This window comes from Rutidosis leptorrhynchoides, chromosome 7, assembly GCF_046630445.1.
Source record: "Rutidosis leptorrhynchoides isolate AG116_Rl617_1_P2 chromosome 7, CSIRO_AGI_Rlap_v1, whole genome shotgun sequence".
Taxonomy (NCBI): Eukaryota; Viridiplantae; Streptophyta; class Magnoliopsida; order Asterales; family Asteraceae; genus Rutidosis; species Rutidosis leptorrhynchoides.
In genome coordinates, this window is record NC_092339.1 from 92,334,480 (window position 1) to 92,359,002 (window position 24,523).

The following is a 24,523-nucleotide window of genomic DNA, read 5'->3' on the forward strand; positions in this document are numbered from 1 at the left end:
TTCCGATAATCCATTTTTTGAACCCAACATCACAATTGAGAATCCGGAAAATATTCAGGAACGGTTCATAGATCCTGAACCACTAAACTTTCCTCCGGAGCCACCAATCATTCAAACAGAGATTGTTGAGGAACGAACTATTAAATCAGAATCATCTAGTGATACCGATTCAACAAATTCAATTATGGAGAATCTGGAACCTTTAAGTATGGAAGACCGAATGAGAGCTAAACGCACTGGCCAAGGTCACACAATTACTCATCCAGACATTAATGCGCCAGATTATGAAATCAAAGGACAAATTCTACACATGGTGACTAATCAATGCCAATTTAGTGGTGCGCCGAAGGAAGATCCAAATGAACATCTACGTACCTTTAATAGGATCTGCACACTATTTAAAATCCGAGAAGTGGAGGATGAACAGATATATCTCATGTTATTTCCCTGGACTTTGAAGGGAGAAGCCAAAGATTGGTTGGAATCGTTACCTGAAGGGGCGATCGATACATGGGATGTTTTAATTGACAAATTTCTTAAACAATTCTTTCCTGCATCTAAAGCCGTAAGACTTCAAGCAGAAATTGTTACGTTCACACAGAAACCAAATGAAACTCTATATGAGGCGTGGACAAGATATGGAAAGTTATTAAGAGGATGTCCGCAACATGGTTTAGACACCTGTCAAATAGTACAAATATTCTACCGAGGATGCGACATCACTACAAGGAAAGACATAGATATAGCAGCTGGTGGTTCTATTATGAAGAAAACCGAAACTGATGCTTACAAAATTATTGATAATACTGCTTCCCACTCACATGAGTGGCACCAAGAAAAAGATATCATTAGATCATCTAAAGCAGCTAGAGCCAATTCTAGCCATGACTTAGATTCCATTTCCGCAAAGATAGATGCTGTGGAGAGACGAATGGAAAAGATGACTAAAGATATTCACTCAATACGAATTAGTTGTGAGCAGTGTGGAGGACCACATTTGACAAAAGATTGTCTCAGTATTGAATTAACAATGGAACAAAGAGAGAATATTTCATACATAAACCAAAGGCCTGGAAATAATTATCAGAATAATTATCAACCGCCAAGACCGATTTACAATCAAAACCAGAATTATAGCCGAAATATTCCATACAACAACCAACAAGGTCCTAGCAATCAACAAGTATCCAATAATACTTACAACCAGCAAAGACCGAATTTTCAAAACAAACCACCACAACAAACCGATGATAAAAAGCCGAATTTAGAAGATATGATGACGAAGCTAGTTGAAACTCAAACACAGTTTTTCACATCTCAGAAACAAACCAATGAACAAAATGCTCAAGCATTTAGAAATCAACAAGCTTCTATTCAAAATCTGGAACAAGAAGTGAGTAACCTAGCAAGGTTAATAGGTGAAAGAAAACCGGGAAGTCTACCTAGTGATACAAATGCTAACCCCCGGAATGAAACAGCTAAAGCTATTACCACAAGAAGTGGTACAACACTTAAATCACCTGAAATACCTGTAACTTCTGATGAAGCCATTCCTACTCCACAAGAACCACAACCTGATCAAGATAAGGAAAAAGAACCGGTAGTTGAAAAGGTTAATGAAGATAACACAGTTAAGGATAAACCTTATGTTAAACCATACCAACCACCACTTCCTTACCCGAGTAAAATGAAGAAAGAAAAACTTGAAGCCGAGCAATCCAAATTCTTGGATATGTTTAAACAGATAAATGTAAATCTTCCTTTCATTGATGTGATTTCAGGAATGCCAAGATATGCTAAATTCTTGAAAGATCTAATCTCAAATAGAAAGAAAATGGAAGAACTCTCGGCTGTTACTATGAATGCTAATTGTTCAGCAGTGCTGTTGAATAAGATACCAGAAAAACTATCTGATCCAGGAAGTTTCACAATTCCATGTTTTCTGGGTAGTCTTAGTTCAATAGAAGCATTGGCAGACTTAGGTGCTAGTATAAATCTAATGCCGTATTCACTATACGCTAAACTAGACCTTGGAGAATTAAAACCAACCAGAATAAGCATACAACTAGCCGATAGATCAATAAAATATCCTAGAGGGATAATGGAGAACATGCTAGTTAAAGTTGGTACTTTAGTATTTCCAGTAGATTTTGTTGTTTTAGACATGGAAGAAGATTCTCAAGTTCCTCTCATATTAGGAAGACCATTCTTAAACACGGCTAAAGCAATGATAGACGTGTTCGGTAAGAAACTGACCCTAAGTATAGAGGATGAGAGTGTTACCTTTTCAGTTGATAGAGCAATGCAACAACCACAATCTGCAGATGATACATGTTATTATATTCAAACTATAGATGCACATGCAGAATTATTAGAAGAATTTCCAGAATTACAAGGAACAGGAGAATGTTCTTTAGGAGAAGGTAATGAACCAATTGATGAAGCTGAAATGTTAGCTACACTTATAGCTAATGGATATGAACCAACAACAGAAGAAATTCAAGTGCTAAAAGAAGAAGACAGATATCGATATAAATCATCGATAGAAGAACCTCCGAAATTAGAGTTAAAGCCACTTCCAAACCATTTGGAATACGCTTATTTACATGGTGAATCTGAATTACCTGTAATAATATCGTCTTCTCTTACTGAAAATGAGAAATCACAACTCATTTCTGTGTTGAAAGCTCATAAACCAGCCATTGCATGGAAGATTCATGATATTAAAGGAATAAGTCCTTCGTATTGCACACATAAAATCCTTATGGAAGAAGGTCATAAAACGTATGTGCAACTCCAACGAAGACTAAATCCTAATATGCAAGATGTAGTTAAGAAAGAGATTATTAAACTGCTAGATGCAGGTTTAGTTTATCCAATCTCTGATAGTCCATGGGTAAGCCCAGTTCAATGCGTACCTAAGAAGGGTGGCATGACTGTCATTACAAATGAGAAAAACGAGCTTATTCCTACTAGGACTGTAACAGGATGGCGTGTATGTATTGATTATAGAAAATTAAATGATGCCACCAGAAAAGATCACTTTCCCTTACCTTTCATAGATCAAATGTTGGAAAGATTAGCCGAAAATAGTTACTATTGTTTTCTAGATGGATTTTCCGGATATTTTCAAATTCCAATAGCACCCGAGGACCAAGAGAAAACCACATTCACGTGCCCTTATGGTACTTTTGCTTACAAACGCATGCCATTTGGACTTTGTAACGCCCCTGCAACCTTTCAAAGGTGTATGATGGCGATTTTTCACGACATGATAGAAGAATGCATGGAAGTATTCATGGATGACTTTTCAGTCTTCGGTAATACATTTAAATCATGTCTAGTTAATCTGGAACGAATGCTAATTAGATGCGAAAAATCAAATCTAGTACTTAATTGGGAGAAATGCCATTTCATGGTTAAAGAAGGCATCGTTCTTGGACATAAAATTTCAAAAGAAGGAATTGAAGTGGATAGAGCTAAAGTAGATGTAATTGCTAAACTTCCACATCCCACCAATGTTAGAGGAGTTAGGAGTTTTCTAGGGCATGCCGGTTTTTACCGACGTTTCATAAAAGATTTTTCTAAAATTGCCACTCCTATGAATAAACTCCTAGAAAAGGATGCTCCATTCATCTTTTCAGATGAGTGTATCAAATCTTTTAATATTCTTAAAGAGAAACTCACTAATGCGCCGATCATGATAACACCAAATTGGAATCTACCATTTGAACTAATGTGCGATGCAAGTGATTTTGCAATGGGAGCCGTTTTAGGACAAAGGATTGAAAAACGATTTCAACCTATATATTATGCTAGTAAGACGTTACAAGGAGCACAAACGAACTATACAACTACTGAAAAAGAACTCCTTGCTATTGTCTTTGCTTTTGACAAATTTCGATCATATCTCGTTCTAGCAAAAACGGTGGTCTATACCGACCATTCTGCTCTTAGATACCTATTTTCAAAACAAGATGCTAAACCAAGATTAATCCGTTGGATCTTACTCTTACAAGAGTTTGATATTGAAATCCGAGATAAAAGAGGAGCAGAAAATCTCGCCGCTGATCATCTTTCTCGTCTTGAAAATCCCGAATTAGAAGTTCTGAATGAATCGGCCATACAAGACAACTTTCCTGATGAATATCTATTGAAGATAGATTATAAAGAAATCTCATGGTTTGCAGACTATGCAAACTACTTAGTTTGTGGATTCCTTGAAAAAGGATTATCGTACCAAAGACGAAAGAAATTCTTCAGTGATATAAAACACTATTTCTGGGAAGATCCACATCTGTTTAAAAGTTGTCCCGATGGAATAATACGCCGATGTGTATTTGGAGATGAAGCTAGTAAAATTTTAAACCATTGTCACACAGGACCAACAGGAGGGCATTATGGGCCTCAACTAACAGCAAGAAAAGTTTATGAAGCTGGATTCTATTGGCCTACAATTTACAAAGACGCACACCTTCTTTGCAAATCCTGTGATGCATGTCAAAGGGCCGGAAAAATAAGTCAACGTGATGAAATGCCACAAAATGTCATCCAAGTATGTGAAGTATTTGACATTTGGGGTATTGACTTTATGGGTCCATTTCCAAAATCTCATAATAATTTATATATACTCGTAGCCATTGATTATGTATCTAAATGGGCGGAAGCACAAGCTCTCCCAACTAACGATGCACGAGTTGTAGTCAACTTTTTAAAACGTCTTTTTGCAAGGTTTGGAACACCGAAAGCTTTAATAAGTGATCGGGGTACTCATTTCTGTAATAATCAACTTGAGAAAGTTCTTAAAAGATATGGAGTAACTCATAAAATCTCCACCGCATATCATCCACAAACAAGTGGACAAGTTGAAAATACCAACCGAGCTTTAAAACGTATTCTAGAGAAAACCGTAGGATCAAATCCGAAGGAATGGTCCATTAAATTGGAGGATGCACTCTGGGCTTTTAGAACAGCCTACAAAACTCCAATTGGAACCACACCTTTTAGACTTGTTTATGGAAAAGCATGTCATCTTCCAGTAGAAATTGAACACAAAGCATTTTGGGCTTTGAAAACATGTAATCTTGATTTACATGAAGCCGGACGTCTACGATTAAGTCAACTAAACGAATTAGAAGAATTAAGACATGAAGCATACGAAAATTCATTAATCTATAAAGAAAGAACGAAGAAATGGCATGATAAAAGAATCAGAAGTTCAAAAGAATTTAAAGAAGGAGACAGAGTTCTTCTTTTCAATTCACGATTCAAGCTATTTCCTGGAAAATTGAAATCAAGATGGTCTGGACCATTCATAGTCAAAAGAGTTTTCCCATACGGAACGATAGAATTGATAAATTCAAATGGGATTGAATTTAAAGTTAATGGTCACAGAGTTAAACATTACATACATGGTCCGATGGAAGTCGACAACAAAGTTAATCACAATTTCGACACCACAGCTAACTAAGTGTGGGGAGAATCAAGTCTTTAAAGGATAATATGTATTTCTGTTAGAGTTAGATTGTCTGTTTTCGTGTAGTTCTCGAAAATGGAACCCGAATGGTCTTTCCCTAGCAGACCCTAAAGAACTAGTCTTCTCCCCCCATTCTGAATTTTTATTTTTTTTAGGTTTTTACGAAATGAAGACTGCCTGTGAACTAAACCATGGTCTAATGCTACACGCTTTGATCACTAAACGTAATAATGACATACTACCGAGTGAAATAGTATCAGTAATCAGAGAAAGAATGGACGGAGTTAGAAAAGAATCCAGATGCGAAGATAATAAGTTACAATTTGGTAAAGGAAAATCAAAATCCGCAGCGAAAAGAAGAGCACGACACCTAGAACGATGTCACAAATGCGGAAAATGGTCACATGGAGGTAAATGTTCAAATAATCAAACCTATTCAAATACCGAATTTGTTACTTTATGCAGAGACGGACCGTTCATATGTTTAGAAGAAAAGACACTGAATGCTCGAGGTTACGCCTATGTAGCCATGGAAAACCAATTAAACCGACTATCTTATGAATGGGATAGATCATATAACTAAGAAATCTATTTCACAGGTATGTCTGTACAGTTTTTATTTTTATTTTTATTTTTAACCTTTTGATAATAAACGCTAATTTGTTCGCTAAAAAGTATTAAATTGGTATTAAATAAAATTAGGTTTGGCGACCGAAATTATTGATATCATTCAAAAATTTATTACATCACTGCGAAATTTAACGTTTATTCTTAAGGTATAAATATCTTTAATCAATCAACCCAAAATATTTCAAAAATTCTTCATGAGTTAAATTAGGTCTTGTAACCGAAATTACTTTACCGAAAAGAGGGGCGCATATTTTTGATAATATTTGATTGATTAAAGTGGGATAAAAAGACAAAAAGATGTTTTATTTTATTTTTACCATGTTTTTAATCTTAATATTTAAATCTTAAATTAATATTGTAAATTTTGTAAAAACAATATAATTAAAATTGTAAATATTTGAAAAATTAATATAAGTTTGATATAAATTTATAAATTTTTAAATTAAGTTTGGTGTGAATTTTTAATTTTTAAAATATAAATTTTTAATTTTATGCATTTTAAATTTTAAGTTTGGTGTGAATTTTTAATATTAATTTTGAATTTTATATTTAAGTTGTGTGAATTTAAAAACAAAAATTTACTTTATCTCATTAAGTTAAGAATATGATTTTTAAAATTCGTCGTAAGTTGAAGACTAGGTCTTTGAACCGAAATTGCTTTACCCAAGGGAGGGACGAGAACTTTTATTATCATTATTTTTAATCTTATTAAATTAAAGTATGCCAAAAACATTAAAAAAACCCAAAAATCTTAGCTTTTAAAACAATCGCTACAAAAAGACAAATTTTAAAATTTTATCGAAGGACGGACTAGGACATCGATCCGAAACGACCTCGTCCTAAATAACAAGGGAAACAAAATTTTAAAATTAATTCCTTAATTGTTTTAATAAGTTAATGATTTAAAAAAAAAAAATAAATACCAAACTCCGCGAGTCGCGGAGTTTGGAGGGTAAATCCCCGCGACTCGCGGAGGAGTCGGATTACAGAAAAAAAAATAAGAGCTGCAACAGCTCAGTTTCACACTCCACAAACTCAAAACAGAATTCTGCACGAAAAACACTCCGAAAATACACGAAAAACACCCCCAAAAATCCCAATTTTTAACCGTTAATCACCAAATTTTTTGCTAAAATCATGTTGAGAAGGATGCTATCTAAGAATTGCTCAAGAAAAACGGTAAATTTCTACACCTAAACACCATTTAATCCGAAATTTGGTGTTCTTGAGCTATTTTTTCCCCAATTTGATTTTGATGCTTTTTAGTGTAATTAGACTTAAATTGTTTATGTATTATGCTTGTATAACCTAGATTGATGCTGTTTAACATGATTAGAAGCCTTAAACTTCAAATTTTGAATAATCTAGGGTTTGTGTTCTTGAGCAAATTTGGGGCTTTTTGATATAAACAGGTTATGGCCGATTTTTGTCATGAATTGTTGCTAAATTGAGTAGTGTAACATGTCTAGGTAGTTAAATGATCCAAACTTTGAGCCTAAACATGATTTTGAGAATTAAAGTGGACTTTTTCAAGTCTAAAATTCATGAACTTGATTTTTGAAAGATAATGCCATTTGAGACTTGTTTAATTGCTAGTAATGATTATTTTGACATGTTATTTGAGTTGAATGCTTATGAACTTGGCGAACATTTTCGTATATGCTTATTTGAAAAAGTGTAGATTTGATGAAAATATGAAAATGAGCTTAAGTTTGATATAAATTGATAATGTCATTGTAATTATTTTGATTGATGATTTTGCTGACACTAATGCATATTTGGATGCACAAAATTTGTGTTTGATGTGTTTTGTAGAATGAAAGGGGTGAATCTTCATCCCAAGCCCGCAATGCTCCTGCTGAGAATTTGGAACAACAGGAGGTGGATAACTACTACAAGCAGGATATACCTCATCCAGTCATGACCTTTTCCGATATGCACTTGGAAGAGTTGCACCCGAACCTGAGATTTGACAGACTTTGGATAGATTATCCAAAATATCAACGGGGTTTGCATACTCTTCATTCTAAGGTTGTTGAGGTACCGAGGGTCATAGAATGGGGACCCTTAGAAGCTGTAGAATTGGCCGGGCCAATTAGGGAATTACTTGTACAGAGGTATGGTAATTCTTCTTTTAATGACTGGGTATGTTTATTCACCATACGCAGACCTGTATATAAAGTATGGTGTGAAGAATTGTTATGTAGTATAGAGTTGAATGATCGGGTAGCTAGTTTAACCGATCGTTCTTTTATTAGATTTTTGTTAGGCGGTTCGATGCGCCACATGTCTTTACTGGACATGGCTCAGGCTTTACGTATATATACGCCTGAGGAGTTAGCGTCTGCCGATTGTAGAGGATTGATACTAAACGGTAGAAAGATAGATGAGAATTTTGATACACACGGTGTGTGGAGTCAAATGACAAGCCATCACCGTTTCAAAGGGGGAAATTACTCTTATTTGGATATAGATAGAGCCGAATTAAGAGTGATACATAGGTTTTTAGCTAATTCGATTACACAAAGGGGTAAAAACAAGGAAAAAGTAAATGAACAGGATTTGTTTTACCATATGTGTATTCGAGACCCACAAAGCGCTGTAAGTATACCATATTGTGTGGGTTATTATTTATCAGCTATGGTTCGGGGGATGCGACCACATAGCATAATAGGAGGTGGAATTTTTATTACTTTGATTGGTGAATATCTCGGTGTGGATATAAGTCGGGGGGGATTATTAGTAGAAGAACCAGAACCCCGCGATACTATAGGTTTAAATGTATACCATGGTGCGAAAGTTTTGAAGAGGCGAAATAACGCCGCAGTACGATAGCATGGTAGACATCCACAGGTGGAGAGAAACCAGCAGCAAGGTAATGTAGGAGGGGGGAATGAGATGCAAGAAATGCATAGGTTTATAGCTTCTCAGGAATACGAAAATGCTAGACAGAGAGCATTTGAAGATTGGCAAGTTCATCAGAACCAGATCATAGCTCATTGCCAACATATAGGTAGAAACTATATTCCTACACCGAAACCCGTCTTCCCTCCTTGGTCTATAGAGATGCAGCCACCATATCCTACGTATGACCCTGCCGAAGCATTCTATAGCACTTATGGTTATGCCTGGAACCCCTATTGGTACCAATATCATCCTTAGTTTACTTATTATTATTTTTTTTATTTTGTAATTTGTAATTATTGATACATTTAATATTTTTGTTAATATTGTAATCATTTTTATAATTATCTAACTTTTATTCTTAGATTTTAATAATTTTTGAATGTGGGGTAATATACCAAACTTCAAAAATATGTATATATGTTTGCAGTTTATCTTATGTACACAACAGGGTAAAACAACGCATTTTCAAAGACTGGCATTAAGTTCAGCAAAAGCAACTAATTTTGACGACAAGATGCAAAATATATGTGAAATAACAACAAGACGGAATGAACAAATGATGTGCACCATTTATCATTCAGCAAACAAACGCCAATATATTTGGAAACTTTGGTAAAAATTTAATCATTTTCACACAAATCACCCTCAATAATTTAAATTGTTACTGATTTCTTGCAAATGAGGGCATTGCAAGATCTTAAGTGTGGGAAGGGGTTAAATTCTTTCGGATTTTAAAATTTTTTACTTTATACACTTGGTTACCATTAAAAATACTAGTAAAGCAGTAGTTGTATTAGAATCTAGTGCTCTCTGATAATAAAGAACAGCCCTAGTCTTATATACTGACTACCCAATTCTAGTAAAATTTTTCAAAATTTTCAATTAAATGAATTCAAAATCATGTTTATACATATTTATGAACGATAAAACTAGGTTTTAACACCGAAATTATTGTTACCTCGGAAAGGACATAAATTAAGAAACAAACTAAAATGTTAAAATTCATTTAAAATGGAATAGAGGACGATAAAAAGGAAAATAAAAGCCAAGTGTGGGAAAATTTACCAAGTTATCTTAAACATATGTCACATATATCTGTAACAAATAACTGAAAATACTTTTGCTTTGGACTAAACTAAACTGTTTTACCCGATGAAAGAAAAGAAGAGATGGATCTACACGATGAATCAATTCCATCATTAAAAGGAAGTAAAGTCTTCCGAAAAAGACACGCGCTTCTTGATTTAGGTCCTGAAGTTGTCGTCCAGACCAGCTGTAGGTTGACGAAAAATCTAGAAAAGTCATCACTAAAATCAGCAGGAAATCCACGGACCTCAGCATTAAACAGGGTCGCCAAGTGGTCAGATTTATCCTAACCATGAGAAGGATTTATCTCGTACAATGGGGGGCACCATGCAAATTAGCTGGATAAGACTAATGAATCAGATCCCCAGAAAGGATAATCTCCTTAAAGATTAAAAAATCAGCTTTTAAGACTGATATTACTCAATCCTAGAGATTGACCTTAAAGATTGAGAATTCAAACTCATGGAATTCAATGATATCTAAACTCGAGCTTAAACGAGAAAATATTTTGATCAAAATTACAAACCGATTTGTTTTCTGAAAACCCTATTTTCAATGCGTTCATTACCATTGAACGTAAAATCCTAGGAATTCACCTGGAATTCATTAGGTCACCTGAACCAAATCGGGTGTCAACCGTAAGAACGATGGTTGCATAGTGGTCAAAGACAGGACCTTGTGCCATACCGAAAAATTATAAGGGTGAGCTTTACTATTGCTCCTACCAAGGATAGTAATTGCGTCCGACACGTTATAGACCATAATCAAAAGCATGTCACGGGACATTGCCTTAACAGTTGCTTGTTCAACGCTTTCCTTTCAACCGGACGGTAGTTTACCGAAAGGTAATATACGGGACAAGTAAACTGGACGTGTTGCTTTTCAAATACAAGGTTAGCAAGTGGGTGACACAAAACCGCAAGTTTTGAGCTAAAATTTTCAAATCTGAAACCCACCAAACCCACAAAAATATTTTGCAAACACCGGTAAAGGGTTATCCCGGAAAACTTATCTATGGTAAAAACTAGATTTAATTTTCAAAAGATCAAATGTTTTCATAAAGATCCAATTTCCTTAATGGATCTAAATTTTTATAGTCATATGGGACTGTAAACCATATCGTTACTACCATTGTTTATACCGCCGTATAGAAATCACTGATGTACAAAGTGTGAAGAATAAAGAAGTGATTCTAGTATTTCAAGACGATATTGCTTGAGGACAAGCAACGCTCAAGTGTGGGAATATTTGATAATGCTAAAAACGAACATATATTTCATAGCATTATTCCTCAAGAAAAACAAGCTTTTAGTTGCAATTGTTCTATTTACAAGAGATATTCGTTTAAATAATAAAAGGTGAAGACAAAAGACAGATTCGACGAATTGAAGACGCAAACGACCAAAAAGCTCAAAAGTACAAAAGACAATCAAAAAGGTTCCAATTATTAATAAGAAACGTCTCGAAATTACAAGAGTACAAGATTCAAAACGCAAAGTACAAAATATAAAATTGTACGCAAGGACGTTCGAAAATCCGGAACCGGGACCAGAGTCAACTCTTAACGCTCGACGCAACGGACTAAAAATTACAAGTTAACTATGTATATAAATATAATATAATATATAATTAATTATATTAATTATATATATATTATATTTATAAATAAAAAACCGTCGCCAGAGAAAAACTCCAAGGACTGAGCTGTAAAAGTAACCTCCGCGACTCGCGGAGTTTGAAGAGCATTTTGCCGCGAGTCGCGGAGCCCCAAATTTGAAAACTGCCTATAAAGCCAACCGAATTCTGATCAAAAACCATCATCTTTTTCTTCTCTTATCATACGTAAAATTTATATTTATATTTATAATTTATATTTTAATTTTAATTATAATTCTAATAATAAGGGTATGTTAGCGAATATTGTAAGGGTGTAAGTCGAAATTCTGTCCGTGTAACGCTACGCTATTTTTAATCATTGTAAGTTATGTTCAACCTTTTTACATTAATGTCTCGTAGCTAAGTTATTATTATGCTTATTTAAAACGAAGTAATCATGATGTTGGGCTAATTACTAAAATTGGGTAATTGGGCTTTGTACCATAATTGGGGTTTGGATAAAAGAACGACACTTGTGGAAATTAGACTATGGGCTATTAATGGGCTTTATATTTGTTTAACTAAATGAAAGTTTGTTAATTTTAATATAAAGATTTACAATTGGGCGTCCCTATAAATTACCATATACACTCGATCGGACACGATGGGCGGGGTATTTATATGTACGAATAATCGTTCATTTAACCGGACACGGGAATGGATTAATAGCCACTAGAATAATTAAAACAGGGGTGAAATTACATTCAAGGGTAATTGGTGTAATTGTTAACAAAGTAGTAAAACCTTGGTTTACACGCAGTCGATAACCTGGTGTATTCATTAAACAAAGTATTAAAACCTTGTTACAATTCGAATCCCTAATTAGTTGGAATATTTAACTTCGGGCATAAGAATAATTTGATGAGGACACTCGCACTTTATATTTATGTCTGATGGACTGTTATGGACAAAAACCAGACGGACATATTAAATAATCCAGGACAAAGGACAATTAACCCATGGGCATAAAACTAAAATCAACACGTCAAACATCATGATTACGGAAGTTTAAATAAGCATAATTCTTTTATTTCATATTTAATTTCCTTTATTTTATATTTAATTGCACTTCTAATTATCGCATTTTTTATTGTTATTATATTTAATTGCATTTTTAATTATCGTACTTTTTAATTATCGCAAGTTTATTTTATCGCACTTTTATTATTCGCAATTTCATTATCGTTATTTACTTTACGCTTTAATTTAAGTCTTGTATTTATTTTATATTTTACATTAGGTTTTAACTGCGACTAAAATCTTAAAATCGACAAACCGGTCATTAAACGGTAAAAACCCCCCTTTATAATAATAATATTACTTATATATATGTTTGTATTTTTATAAAAGTAAACTAATATAGCGTTGAGCTTTGTTTAAAGATTTCCCTGTGGAACGAACCGGACTTACTAAAAACTACACTACTGTACGATTAGGTACACTGCCTATAAGTGTTGTAGCAAGGTTTAAGTATATCCATTCTATAAATAAATAAATATCTTGTGTAAAATTGTATCGTATTTAATAGTGTTTTCTGCTAAAATTAATAACTATTTTATATACATCTCGCTTAACATCAAGTATTTTTGGCGCCGCTGCCGGGGACTATCTTAAAAGCCGGAAGCGCAACGCTAATATAAAAAAAAAAAAAAAAGATTTTTAGTTAACTTTTATTAAAATTCGTTTTTGTAAAAATACGTTTTAAATATTCAAAAATATAAAAAGAAAAACAAAAATATAAGTATTTTTAAGATTTTGTTAAATATTTAAGTTTTATAAGTTTCTTTATTTTTATTTTAGTTTATAAAAATATAAGTTTTATTTTAAAATCTTTTATTTATTTAAAAACAGAAAACAGAAAATAAAAAAAAAAAATAAATAAAGAAAAACGCGTAAAAATTCAAATCTGTCAGCTGAAATTTGAAACCCCGCGAGTCGCGGGGTTTGAAGTTTTAATTACCGCAACTCGCGGAGCCTTTCTGACAGGCGACAAAAAACCCTAATTCAGCATTAATTACGGTTTATTATTAATTATAATTATTATTTAAACCTAATTATTATTATTATTATTATTAGTTTTATTTTTATTTTTACTTTTTATTTAATTTATGTATTTAGTATTAATTAGTTTTATTAAATTGTAAAATTAGTAGTTTTATTAAAATAATAATATAAAAATAATATTTTTATAAAAATTGTACTTTTTACAACTTTTTGTATATTTTTATATTTTGTCCCTTTTTAATCGTTGTAGCATAACTTTTGTATTTTTAGCTCATATTTAATTTTAAACTTAGTTTTTGCTATAGTTATTTTTACTCCTAGATTTTTAGGCTTTGCCGTAGAATTCCTTAAGTGCTTTTTCTTTATACTAAGATTTAGGTGCTTTAGAATTTTGCGACGCCTTTTTAAGTTTTAGTTTCTTTTTAAGTTATTTCCATTTGGGATTTAGTTTTTCCTTGTAAACTTTAATATTTTTAGACCTTTTACTATGTATCAATTATCATTCCAATTAGTAATTTCAATTTGCGATTATAATTTTAAGTTAGTTGTAGTAATAAGATTAGGTTAGTTAAGTATTTTTAAGTTTTTATAAGTTTCTTTTATTTTTCCGTCACCTTTTATTTTTCAACCATTTTTTTTTTTCGACCTTTTGCGACGAACTCTTTTTCTCTCTTATTTCTCGCTATTCTAGTTTTTAGGACTTAGAATTTTTTCTACTTCTTATCTAAATTTCTTAAAATTACGAAAATTTATTTTAAGTGGTTAAATTAATAGACATCAAAATTTTCTGGTTCGTAGTAATAGTTGGATTTGTACGTGGACCGGGTTATTGGAGCCAAACAGTCCTCAATTATATTGAGACCAAACGAATCCTGCCCCTCTGCTGCATCTTTTGGCTATTCAAAACGTGGGCAAAATCAGAAAAGTCTATTAATTGGATAACTTATTATAATTTTTCTTTCCTTTTAAAAACTAATAGGATATTCAGTGAATGCACCGAGCAAGACGTTCACCACCTTTTGTACGTTCACCACCTGTAACTCGATCAAGACATCGTTTAACAAATATAACCGCCGTTGATTTTTCTTTAGAATCGTCATCCAGTAGACCAAGTACTTCAGTTCAAATTTCCGATAATCCATTTTTTGAACCCAACATCACAATTGAGAATCCGGAAAATATTCAGGAACGGTTCATAGATCCTGAACCACTAAACTTTCCTCAGGAGCCACCAATCATTCAAACAGAGATTGTTGAGGAACGAACTATTAAATCAGAATCATCTAGTGATACCGATTCAACAAATTCAATTATGGAGAATCTGGAACCTTTAAGTATGGAAGACCGAATGAGAGCTAAACGCACTGGCCAAGGTCACGCAATTACTCATCCAGACATTAATGCGCCAGATTATGAAATCAAAGGACAAATTCTACACATGGTGACTAATCAATGCCAATTTAGTGGTGCGCCGAAGGAAGATCCAAATGAACATCTACGTACCTTTAATAGGATCTGCACACTATTTAAAATCCGAGAAGTGGAGGATGAACAGATATATCTCATGTTATTTCCCTGGACTTTGAAGGGAGAAGCCAAAGATTGGTTGGAATCGTTACCTGAAGGGGCGATCGATACATGGGACGTTTTAATTGACAAATTTCTTAAACAATTCTTTCCTGCATCTAAAGCCGTAAGACTTCAAGCAGAAATTGTTACGTTCACACAGAAACTAAATGAAACTCTATATGAGGCGTGGACAAGATATGGAAAGTTATTAAGAGGATGTCCGCAACATGGTTTAGACACCTGTCAAATAGTACAAATATTCTACCGAGGATGCGACATCACTACAAGGAAAGACATAGATATAGCAGCTGGTGGTTCTATTATGAAGAAAACCGAAACTGATGCTTACAAAATTATTGATAATACTGCTTCCCACTCACATGAGTGGCACCAAGAAAAAGATATCATTAGATCATCTAAAGCAGCTAGAGCCGATTCTAGCCATGACTTAGATTCCATTTCCGCAAAGATAGATGCTGTGGAGAGACGAATGGAAAAGATGACTAAAGATATTCACTCAATACGAATTAGTTGTGAGCAGTGTGGAGGACCACATTTGACAAAAGATTGTCTCAGTATTGAATTAACAATGGAACAAAGAGAGAATATTTCATACATAAACCAAAGGCCTGGAAATAATTATCAGAATAATTATCAACCGCCAAGACCGATTTACAATCAAAACCAGAATTATAGCCGAAATATTCCATACAACAACCAACAAGGTCCTAGCAATCAACAAGTATCCAATAATACTTACAACCAGCAAAGACCGAATTTTCAAAACAAACCACCACAACAAACCGATGATAAAAAGCCGAATTTAGAAGATATGATGACGAAGCTAGTTGAAACTCAAACACAGTTTTTCACATCTCAGAAACAAACCAATGAACAAAATGCTCAAGCATTTAGAAATCAACAAGCTTCTATTCAAAATCTGGAACAAGAAGTGAGTAACCTAGCAAGGTTAATAGGTGAAAGAAAACCGGGAAGTCTACCTAGTGATACAAATGCTAACCCCCGGAATGAAACAGCTAAAGCTATTACCACAAGAAGTGGTACAACACTTAAACGACCTGAAATACCTGTAACTTCTGATGAAGCCATTCCTACTCCACAAGAACCACAACCTGATCAAGATAAGGAAAAAGAACCGGTAGTTGAAAAGGTTAATGAAGATAACACAGTTAAGGATAAACCTTATGTTAAACCATACCAACCACCACTTCCTTACCCGAGTAAAATGAAGAAAGAAAAACTTGAAGCCGAGCAATCCAAATTCTTGGATATGTTTAAACAGATAAATGTAAATCTTCCCTTCATTGATGTGATTTCAGGAATGCCAAGATATGCTAAATTCTTGAAAGATCTAATCTCAAATAGAAAGAAAATGGAAGAACTCTCGGCTGTTACTATGAATGCTAATTGTTCAGCAGTGCTGTTGAATAAGATACCAGAAAAACTATCTGATCCAGGAAGTTTCACAATTCCATGTTTTCTGGGTAGTCTTAGTTCAATAGAAGCATTGGCAGACTTAGGTGCTAGTATAAATCTAATGCCGTATTCACTATACGCTAAACTAGACCTTGGAGAATTAAAACCAACCAGAATAAGCATACAACTAGCCGATAGATCAATAAAATATCCTAGAGGGATAATGGAGAACATGCTAGTTAAAGTTGGTACTTTAGTATTTCCAGTAGATTTTGTTGTTTTAGACATGGAAGAAGATTCTCAAGTTCCTCTCATATTAGGAAGACCATTCTTAAACACGGCTAAAGCAATGATAGACGTGTTCGGTAAGAAACTGACCCTAAGTATAGAGGATGAGAGTGTTACCTTTTCAGTTGATAGAGCAATGCAACAACCACAATCTGCAGATGATACATGTTATTATATTCAAACTATAGATGCACATGCAGAATTATTAGAAGAATTTCCAGAATTACAAGGAACAGGAGAATGTTCTTTAGGAGAAGGTAATGAACCAATTGATGAAGCTGAAATGTTAGCTACACTTATAGCTAATGGATATGAACCAACAACAGAAGAAATTCAAGTGCTAAAAGAAGAAGACAGATATCGATATAAATCATCGATAGAAGAACCTCCGAAATTAGAGTTAAAGCCACTTCCAAACCATTTGGAATACGCTTATTTACATGGTGAATCTGAATTACCTGTAATAATATCGTCTTCTCTTACTGAAAATGAGAAATCACAACTCATTTCTGTGTTGAAAGCTCATAAACCAGCCATTGCATGGAAGATTCATGATATTAAAGGAATAAGTCCTTCGTATTGCACACATAAAATCCTTATGGAAGAAGGTCATAAAACGTATGTGCAACGCCAACGAAGACTAAATCCTAATATGCAAGATGTAGTTAAGAAAGAGATTATTAAACTGCTAGATGCAGGTTTAATTTATCCAATCTCTGATAGTCCATGGGTAAGCCCAGTTCAATGCGTACCTAAGAAGGGTGGCATGACTGTCATTACAAATGAGAAAAACGAGCTTATTCCTACTAGGACTGTAACAGGATGGCGTGTATGTATTGATTATAGAAAATTAAATGACGCCACCAGAAAAGATCACTTTCCCTTACCTTTCATAGATCAAATGTTGGAAAGATTAGCCGGAAATAGTTACTATTGTTTTCTAGATGGATTTTCCGGATATTTTCAAATTCCAATAGCACCCGAGGACCAAGAGAAAACCACATTCACGTGCCCTTATGGTACTTTTGCTTACAAACGCATGCCATTTGGACTTTGTAACGCCCCTGCAACCTTTCAAAGGTGTATGATGGCGATTTTTCACGACATGATAGAAGAATGCATGGAAGTATTCATGGATGACTTTTCAGTCTTCGGTAATACATTTAAATCATGTCTAGTTAATCTGGAACGAATGCTAATTAGATGCGAAAAATCAAATCTAGTACTTAATTGGGAGAAATGCCATTTCATGGTTAAAGAAGGCATCGTTCTTGGACATAAAATTTCAAAAGAAGGAATTGAAGTGGATAGAGCTAAAGTAGATGTAATTGCTAAACTTCCACATCCCACCAATGTTAGAGGAGTTAGGAGTTTTCTAGGGCATGCCGGTTTTTACCGACGTTTCATAAAAGATTTTTCTAAAATTGCCACTCCTATGAATAAACTCCTAGAAAAGGATGCTCCATTCATCTTTTCAGATGAGTGTATCAAATCTTTTAATATTCTTAAAGAGAAACTCACTAATGCGCCGATCATGATAACACCAAATTGGAATCTACCATTTGAACTAATGTGCGATGCAAGTGATTTTGCAATGGGAGCCGTTTTAGGACAAAGGATTGAAAAACGATTTCAACCTATATATTATGCTAGTAAGACGTTACAAGGAGCACAAACGAACTATACAACTACTGAAAAAGAACTCCTTGCTATTGTCTTTGCTTTTGACAAATTTCGATCATATCTCGTTCTAGCAAAAACGGTGGTCTATACCAACCATTCTGCTCTTAGATACCTATTTTCAAAACAAGATGCTAAACCAAGATTAATCCGTTGGATCTTACTCTTACAAGAGTTTGATATTGAAATCCGAGATAAAAGAGGAGCAGAAAATCTCGCCGCTGATCATCTTTCTCGTCTTGAAAATCCCGAATTAGAAGTTCTGAATGAATCGGCCATACAAGACAACTTTCCTGATGAATATCTATTGAAGATAGATTATAAAGAAATCCCATGGTTTGCAGACTATGCAAACTACTTAGTTTGTGGATTCCTTGAAAAAGGATTATCATACCAAAGACGAAAGAAATTCTTCAGTGATATAAAACACTATTTCTGGGAAGATCCACATCTGTTTAAAAGTTGTCCCGATGGAATAATACGCCGATGTGTATTTGGAGATGAAGCTAGTAAAATTTTAAACCATTGTCACACAGGACCAACAGGAGGGCATTATGGGCCTCAACTAACAGCAAGAAAAGTTTATGAAGCTGGATTCTATTGGCCTACAATTTACAAAGACGCACACCTTCTTTGCAAATCCTGTGATGCATGTCAAAGGGCCGGAAAAATAAGTCAACGTGATGAAATGCCACAAAATGTCATCCAAGTATGTGAAGTATTTGACATTTGGGGTATTGACTTTATGGGTCCATTTCCAAAATCTCATAATAATTTATATATACTCGTAGCCATTGATTATGTATCTAAATGGGCGGAAGCACAAGCTCTCCCAACTAACGATGCACGAGTTGTAGTCAACTTTTTAAAACGTCTTTTTGCAAGGTTTGGAACACCGAAAGCTTTAATAAGTGATCGGGGTACTCATTTCTGTAATAATCAACTTGAGAAAGTTCTTAAAAGATATGGAGTAACTCATAAAATCTCCACCGCATATCATCCACAAACAAGTGGACAAGTTGAAAATACCAACCGAGCTTTAAAACGTATTCTAGAGAAAACCGTAGGATCAAATCCGAAGGAATGGTCCATTAAATTGGAGGATGCACTCTGGGCTTTTAGAACAGCCTACAAAACTCCAATTGGAACCACACCTTTTAGACTTGTTTATGGAAAAGCATGTCATCTTCCAGTAGAAATTGAACACAAAGCATTTTGGGCTTTGAAAACATGTAATCTTGATTTACATGAAGCCGGACGTCTACGATTAAGTCAACTAAACGAATTAGAAGAATTAAGACATGAAGCATACGAAAATTCGTTAATCTATAAAGAAAGAACGAAGAAATGGCATGATAAAAGAATCAGAAGTTCAAAAGAATTTAAAGAAGGAGACAGAGTTCTTCTTTTCAATTCACGATTCAAGCTATTTCCTGGAAAATTGAAATCAAGATGGTCTGGACCATTCATAGTCAAAAGAGTTTTCCCATACGGAACGATAGAATTGATAAATTCAAATGGAATTGAATTTAAAGTTAATGGTCACAGAGTTAAACATTACATACATGGTCCGATGGAAGTCGACAACGAAGTTAATCACAATTTCGACACCACAGCTAACTAAGTGTGGGGAGAATCAAGTCTTTAAAGGATAATATATATTTCTGTTAGAGTTAGATTGTCTGTTTTCGTGTAGTTCTCGAAAATGGAACCCGAATGGTCTTTCCCTAGCAGACCCTAAAGAACTAGTCTTCTCCCCCCATTCTGAATTTTTATTTTTTTTAGGTTTTTACGAAATGAAGACTGCCTGTGAACTAAACCATGGTCTAATGCTACACGCTTTGATCACTAAACGTAATAATGACATACTACCGAGTGAAATAGTATCAGTAATCAGAGAAAGAATGGACGGAGTTAGAAAAGAATCCAGATGCGAAGATAATAAGTTACAATTTGGTAAAGGAAAATCAAAATCCGCAGCGAAAAGAAGAGCACGACACCTAGAACGATGTCACAAATGCGGAAAATGGTCACATGGAGGTAAATGTTCAAATAATCAAACCTATTCAAATACCGAATTTGTTACTTTATGCAGAGACGGACCGTTCATATGTTTAGAAGAAAAGACACTGAATGCTCGAGGTTACGCCTATGTAGCCATGGAAAACCAATTAAACCGACTATCTTATGAATGGGATAGATCATATAACTAAGAAATCTATTTCACAGGTATGTCTGTACAGTTTTTATTTTTATTTTTATTTTTAACCTTTTGATAATAAACGCTAATTTGTTCGCTAAAAAGTATTAAATTGGTATTAAATAAAATTAGGTTTGGCGACCGAAATTATTGATATCATTCAAAAATTTATTACATCACTGCGAAATTTAACGTTTATTCTTAAGGTATAAATATCTTTAATCAATCAACCCAAAATATTTCAAAAATTCGTCATGAGTTAAATTAGGTCTTGTAACCGAAATTACTTTACCGAAAAGAGGGGCGCATATTTTTGATAATATTTGATTGATTAAAGTGGGATAAAAAGACAAAAAGATGTTTTATTTTATTTTTACCATGTTTTTAATCTTAATATTTAAATCTTAAATTAATAGTGTAAATTTTGTAAAAACAATATAATTAAAATTGTAAATATTTGAAAAATTAATATAAGTTTGATATAAATTTATAAATTTTTAAATTAAGTTTGGTGTGAATTTTTAATTTTTAAAATATAAATTTTTAATTTTAAGCATTTCAAATTTTAAGTTTGGTGTGAATTTTTAATATTAATTTTGAATTTTATATTTAAGTTGTGTGAATTTAAAAACAAAAATTTACTTTATCTCATTAAGTTAAGAATATGATTTTTAAAATTCGTCGTAAGTTGAAGACTAGGTCTTTGAACCGAAATTGCTTTACCCAAGGGAGGGACGAGAACTTTTATTATCATTATTTTTAATCTTATTAAATTAAAGTATGCCAAAAACATTGAAAAAACCCAAAAATCTTAGCTTTTAAAACAATCGCTACAAAAAGACAAATTTTAAAATTTTATCGAAGGACGGACTAGGACATCGATCCGAAACGACCTCGTCCTAAATAACAAGGGAAACAAAATTTTAAAATTAATTCCTTAATTGTTTTAATAAGTTAATGATTTAAAAAAAAAAAAAAATACCAAACTCCGCGAGTCGCGGAGTTTGGAGGGTAAATCCCCGCGACTCGCGGAGGAGTCGGATTACAGAAAAAAAAATAAGAGCTGCAACAGCTCAGTTTCACACTCCACAAACTCAAAACAGAATTCTGCACGAAAAACACTCCGAAAATACACGAAAAACACCCCCAAAAATCCCAATTTTTAACCGTTAATCACCAAATTTTTTGCTAAAATCATGTTGAGAAGGATGCTATCTAAGAATTACTCAAGAAAAACGGTAAATTTCTACACCTAAACACCATTTAATCCGAAATTTGGTGTTCTTGAGCTATTTTTTCCCCAATTTGATTTTGATGCTTTTTAGTGTAATTAGACTTAAATTGTTTATGTATTATGCTTGTATAACCTAGATTGATGCTGTTTAACATGATTAGAAGCCTTAAACTTCAAATTTTGAATAATCTAGGGTTTGTGTTCTTGAGCAAATTTGGGGCTTTTTGATATAAACAGGTTATGGCCGATTTTTGTCATGAATTGTTGCTAAATTGAGTAGTGTAACATGTCTAGGTAGTTAAATGATCCAAACTTTGAGCCTAAACATGATTTTGAGAATTAAAGTGGACTTTTTCAAGTCTAAAATTCATGAACTTGATTTTTGAAAGATAATGCCATTTGAGACTTGTTTAATTGCTAGTAATGATTATTTTGACATGTTATTTGAGTTGAATGCTTATGAACTTGGCGAACATTTTCGTATATGCTTATTTGAAAAAGTGTAGATTTGATGAAAATATGAAAATGAGCTTAAGTTTGATATAAATTGATAATGTCATTGTAATTATTTTGATTGATGATTTTGCTGACACTAATGCATATTTGGATGCACAAAATTTGTGTTTGATGTGTTTTGCAGAATGAAAGGGGTGAATCTTCATCCCAAGCCCGCAATGCTCCTGCTGAGAATTTGGAACAACAGGAGGTGGATAACTACTACAAGCAGGATATACCTCATCCAGTCATGACCTTTTCCGATATGCACTTGGAAGAGTTGCACCCGAACCTGAGATTTGACAGACTTTGGATAGATTATCCAAAATATCAACGGGGTTTGCATACTCTTCATTCTAAGGTTGTTGAGGTACCGAGGGTCATAGAATGGGGACCCTTAGAAGCTGTAGAATTGGCCGGGCCAATTAGGGAATTACTTGTACAGAGGTATGGTAATTCTTCTTTTAATGACTGGGTATGTTTATTCACCATACGCAGACCTGTATATAAAGTATGGTGTGAAGAATTGTTATGTAGTATAGAGTTGAATGATCGGGTAGCTAGTTTAACCGATCGTTCTTTTATTAGATTTTTGTTAGGCGGTTCGATGCGCCACATGTCTTTACTGGACATGGCTCAGGCTTTACGTATATATACGCCTGAGGAGTTAGCGTCTGCCGATTGTAGAGGATTGATACTAAACGGTAGAAAGATAGATGAGAATTTTGATACACACGGTGTGTGGAGTCAAATGACAAGCCATCACCGTTTCAAAGGGGGAAATTACTCTTATTTGGATATAGATAGAGCCGAATTAAGAGTGATACATAGGTTTTTAGCTAATTCGATTACACAAAGGGGTAAAAACAAGGAAAAAGTAAATGAACAGGATTTGTTTTACCATATGTGTATTCGAGACCCACAAAGCGCTGTAAGTATACCATATTGTGTGGGTTATTATTTATCAGCTATGGTTCGGGGGATGCGACCACATAGCATAATAGGAGGTGGAATTTTTATTACTTTGATTGGTGAATATCTCGGTGTGGATATAAGTCGGGGGGGATTATTAGTAGAAGAACCAGAACCCCGCGATACTATAGGTTTAAATGTATACCATGGTGCGAAAGTTTTGAAGAGGCGAAATAACGCCGCAGTACGATACCATGGTAGACATCCACAGGTGGAGAGAAACCAGCAGCAAGGTAATGTAGGAGGGGGGAATGAGATGCAAGAAATGCATAGGTTTATAGCTTCTCAGGAATACGAAAATGCTAGACAGAGAGCATTTGAAGATTGGCAAGTTCATCAGAACCAGATCATAGCTCATTGCCAACATATAGGTAGAAACTATATTCCTACACCGAAACCCGTCTTCCCTCCTTGGTCTATAGAGATGCAGCCACCATATCCTACGTATGACCCTGCCGAAGCATTCTATAGCACTTATGGTTATGCCTGGAACCCCTATTGGTACCAATATCATCCTTAGTTTACTTATTATTATTTTTTTTTTATTTTGTAATTTGTAATTATTGATACATTTAATATTTTTGTTAATATTGTAATCATTTTTATAATTATCTAACTTTTATTCTTAGATTTTAATAATTTTTGAATGTGGGGTAATATACCAAACTTCAAAAATATGTATATATGTTTGCAGTTTATCTTATGTACACAACAGGGTAAAACAATGCATTTTCAAAGACTGGCATTAAGTTCAGCAAAAGCAACTAATTTTGACGACAAGATGCAAAATATATGTGAAATAACAACAAGACGGAATGAACAAATGATGTGCACCATTTATCATTCAGCAAACAAACGCCAATATATTTGGAAACTTTGGTAAAAATTT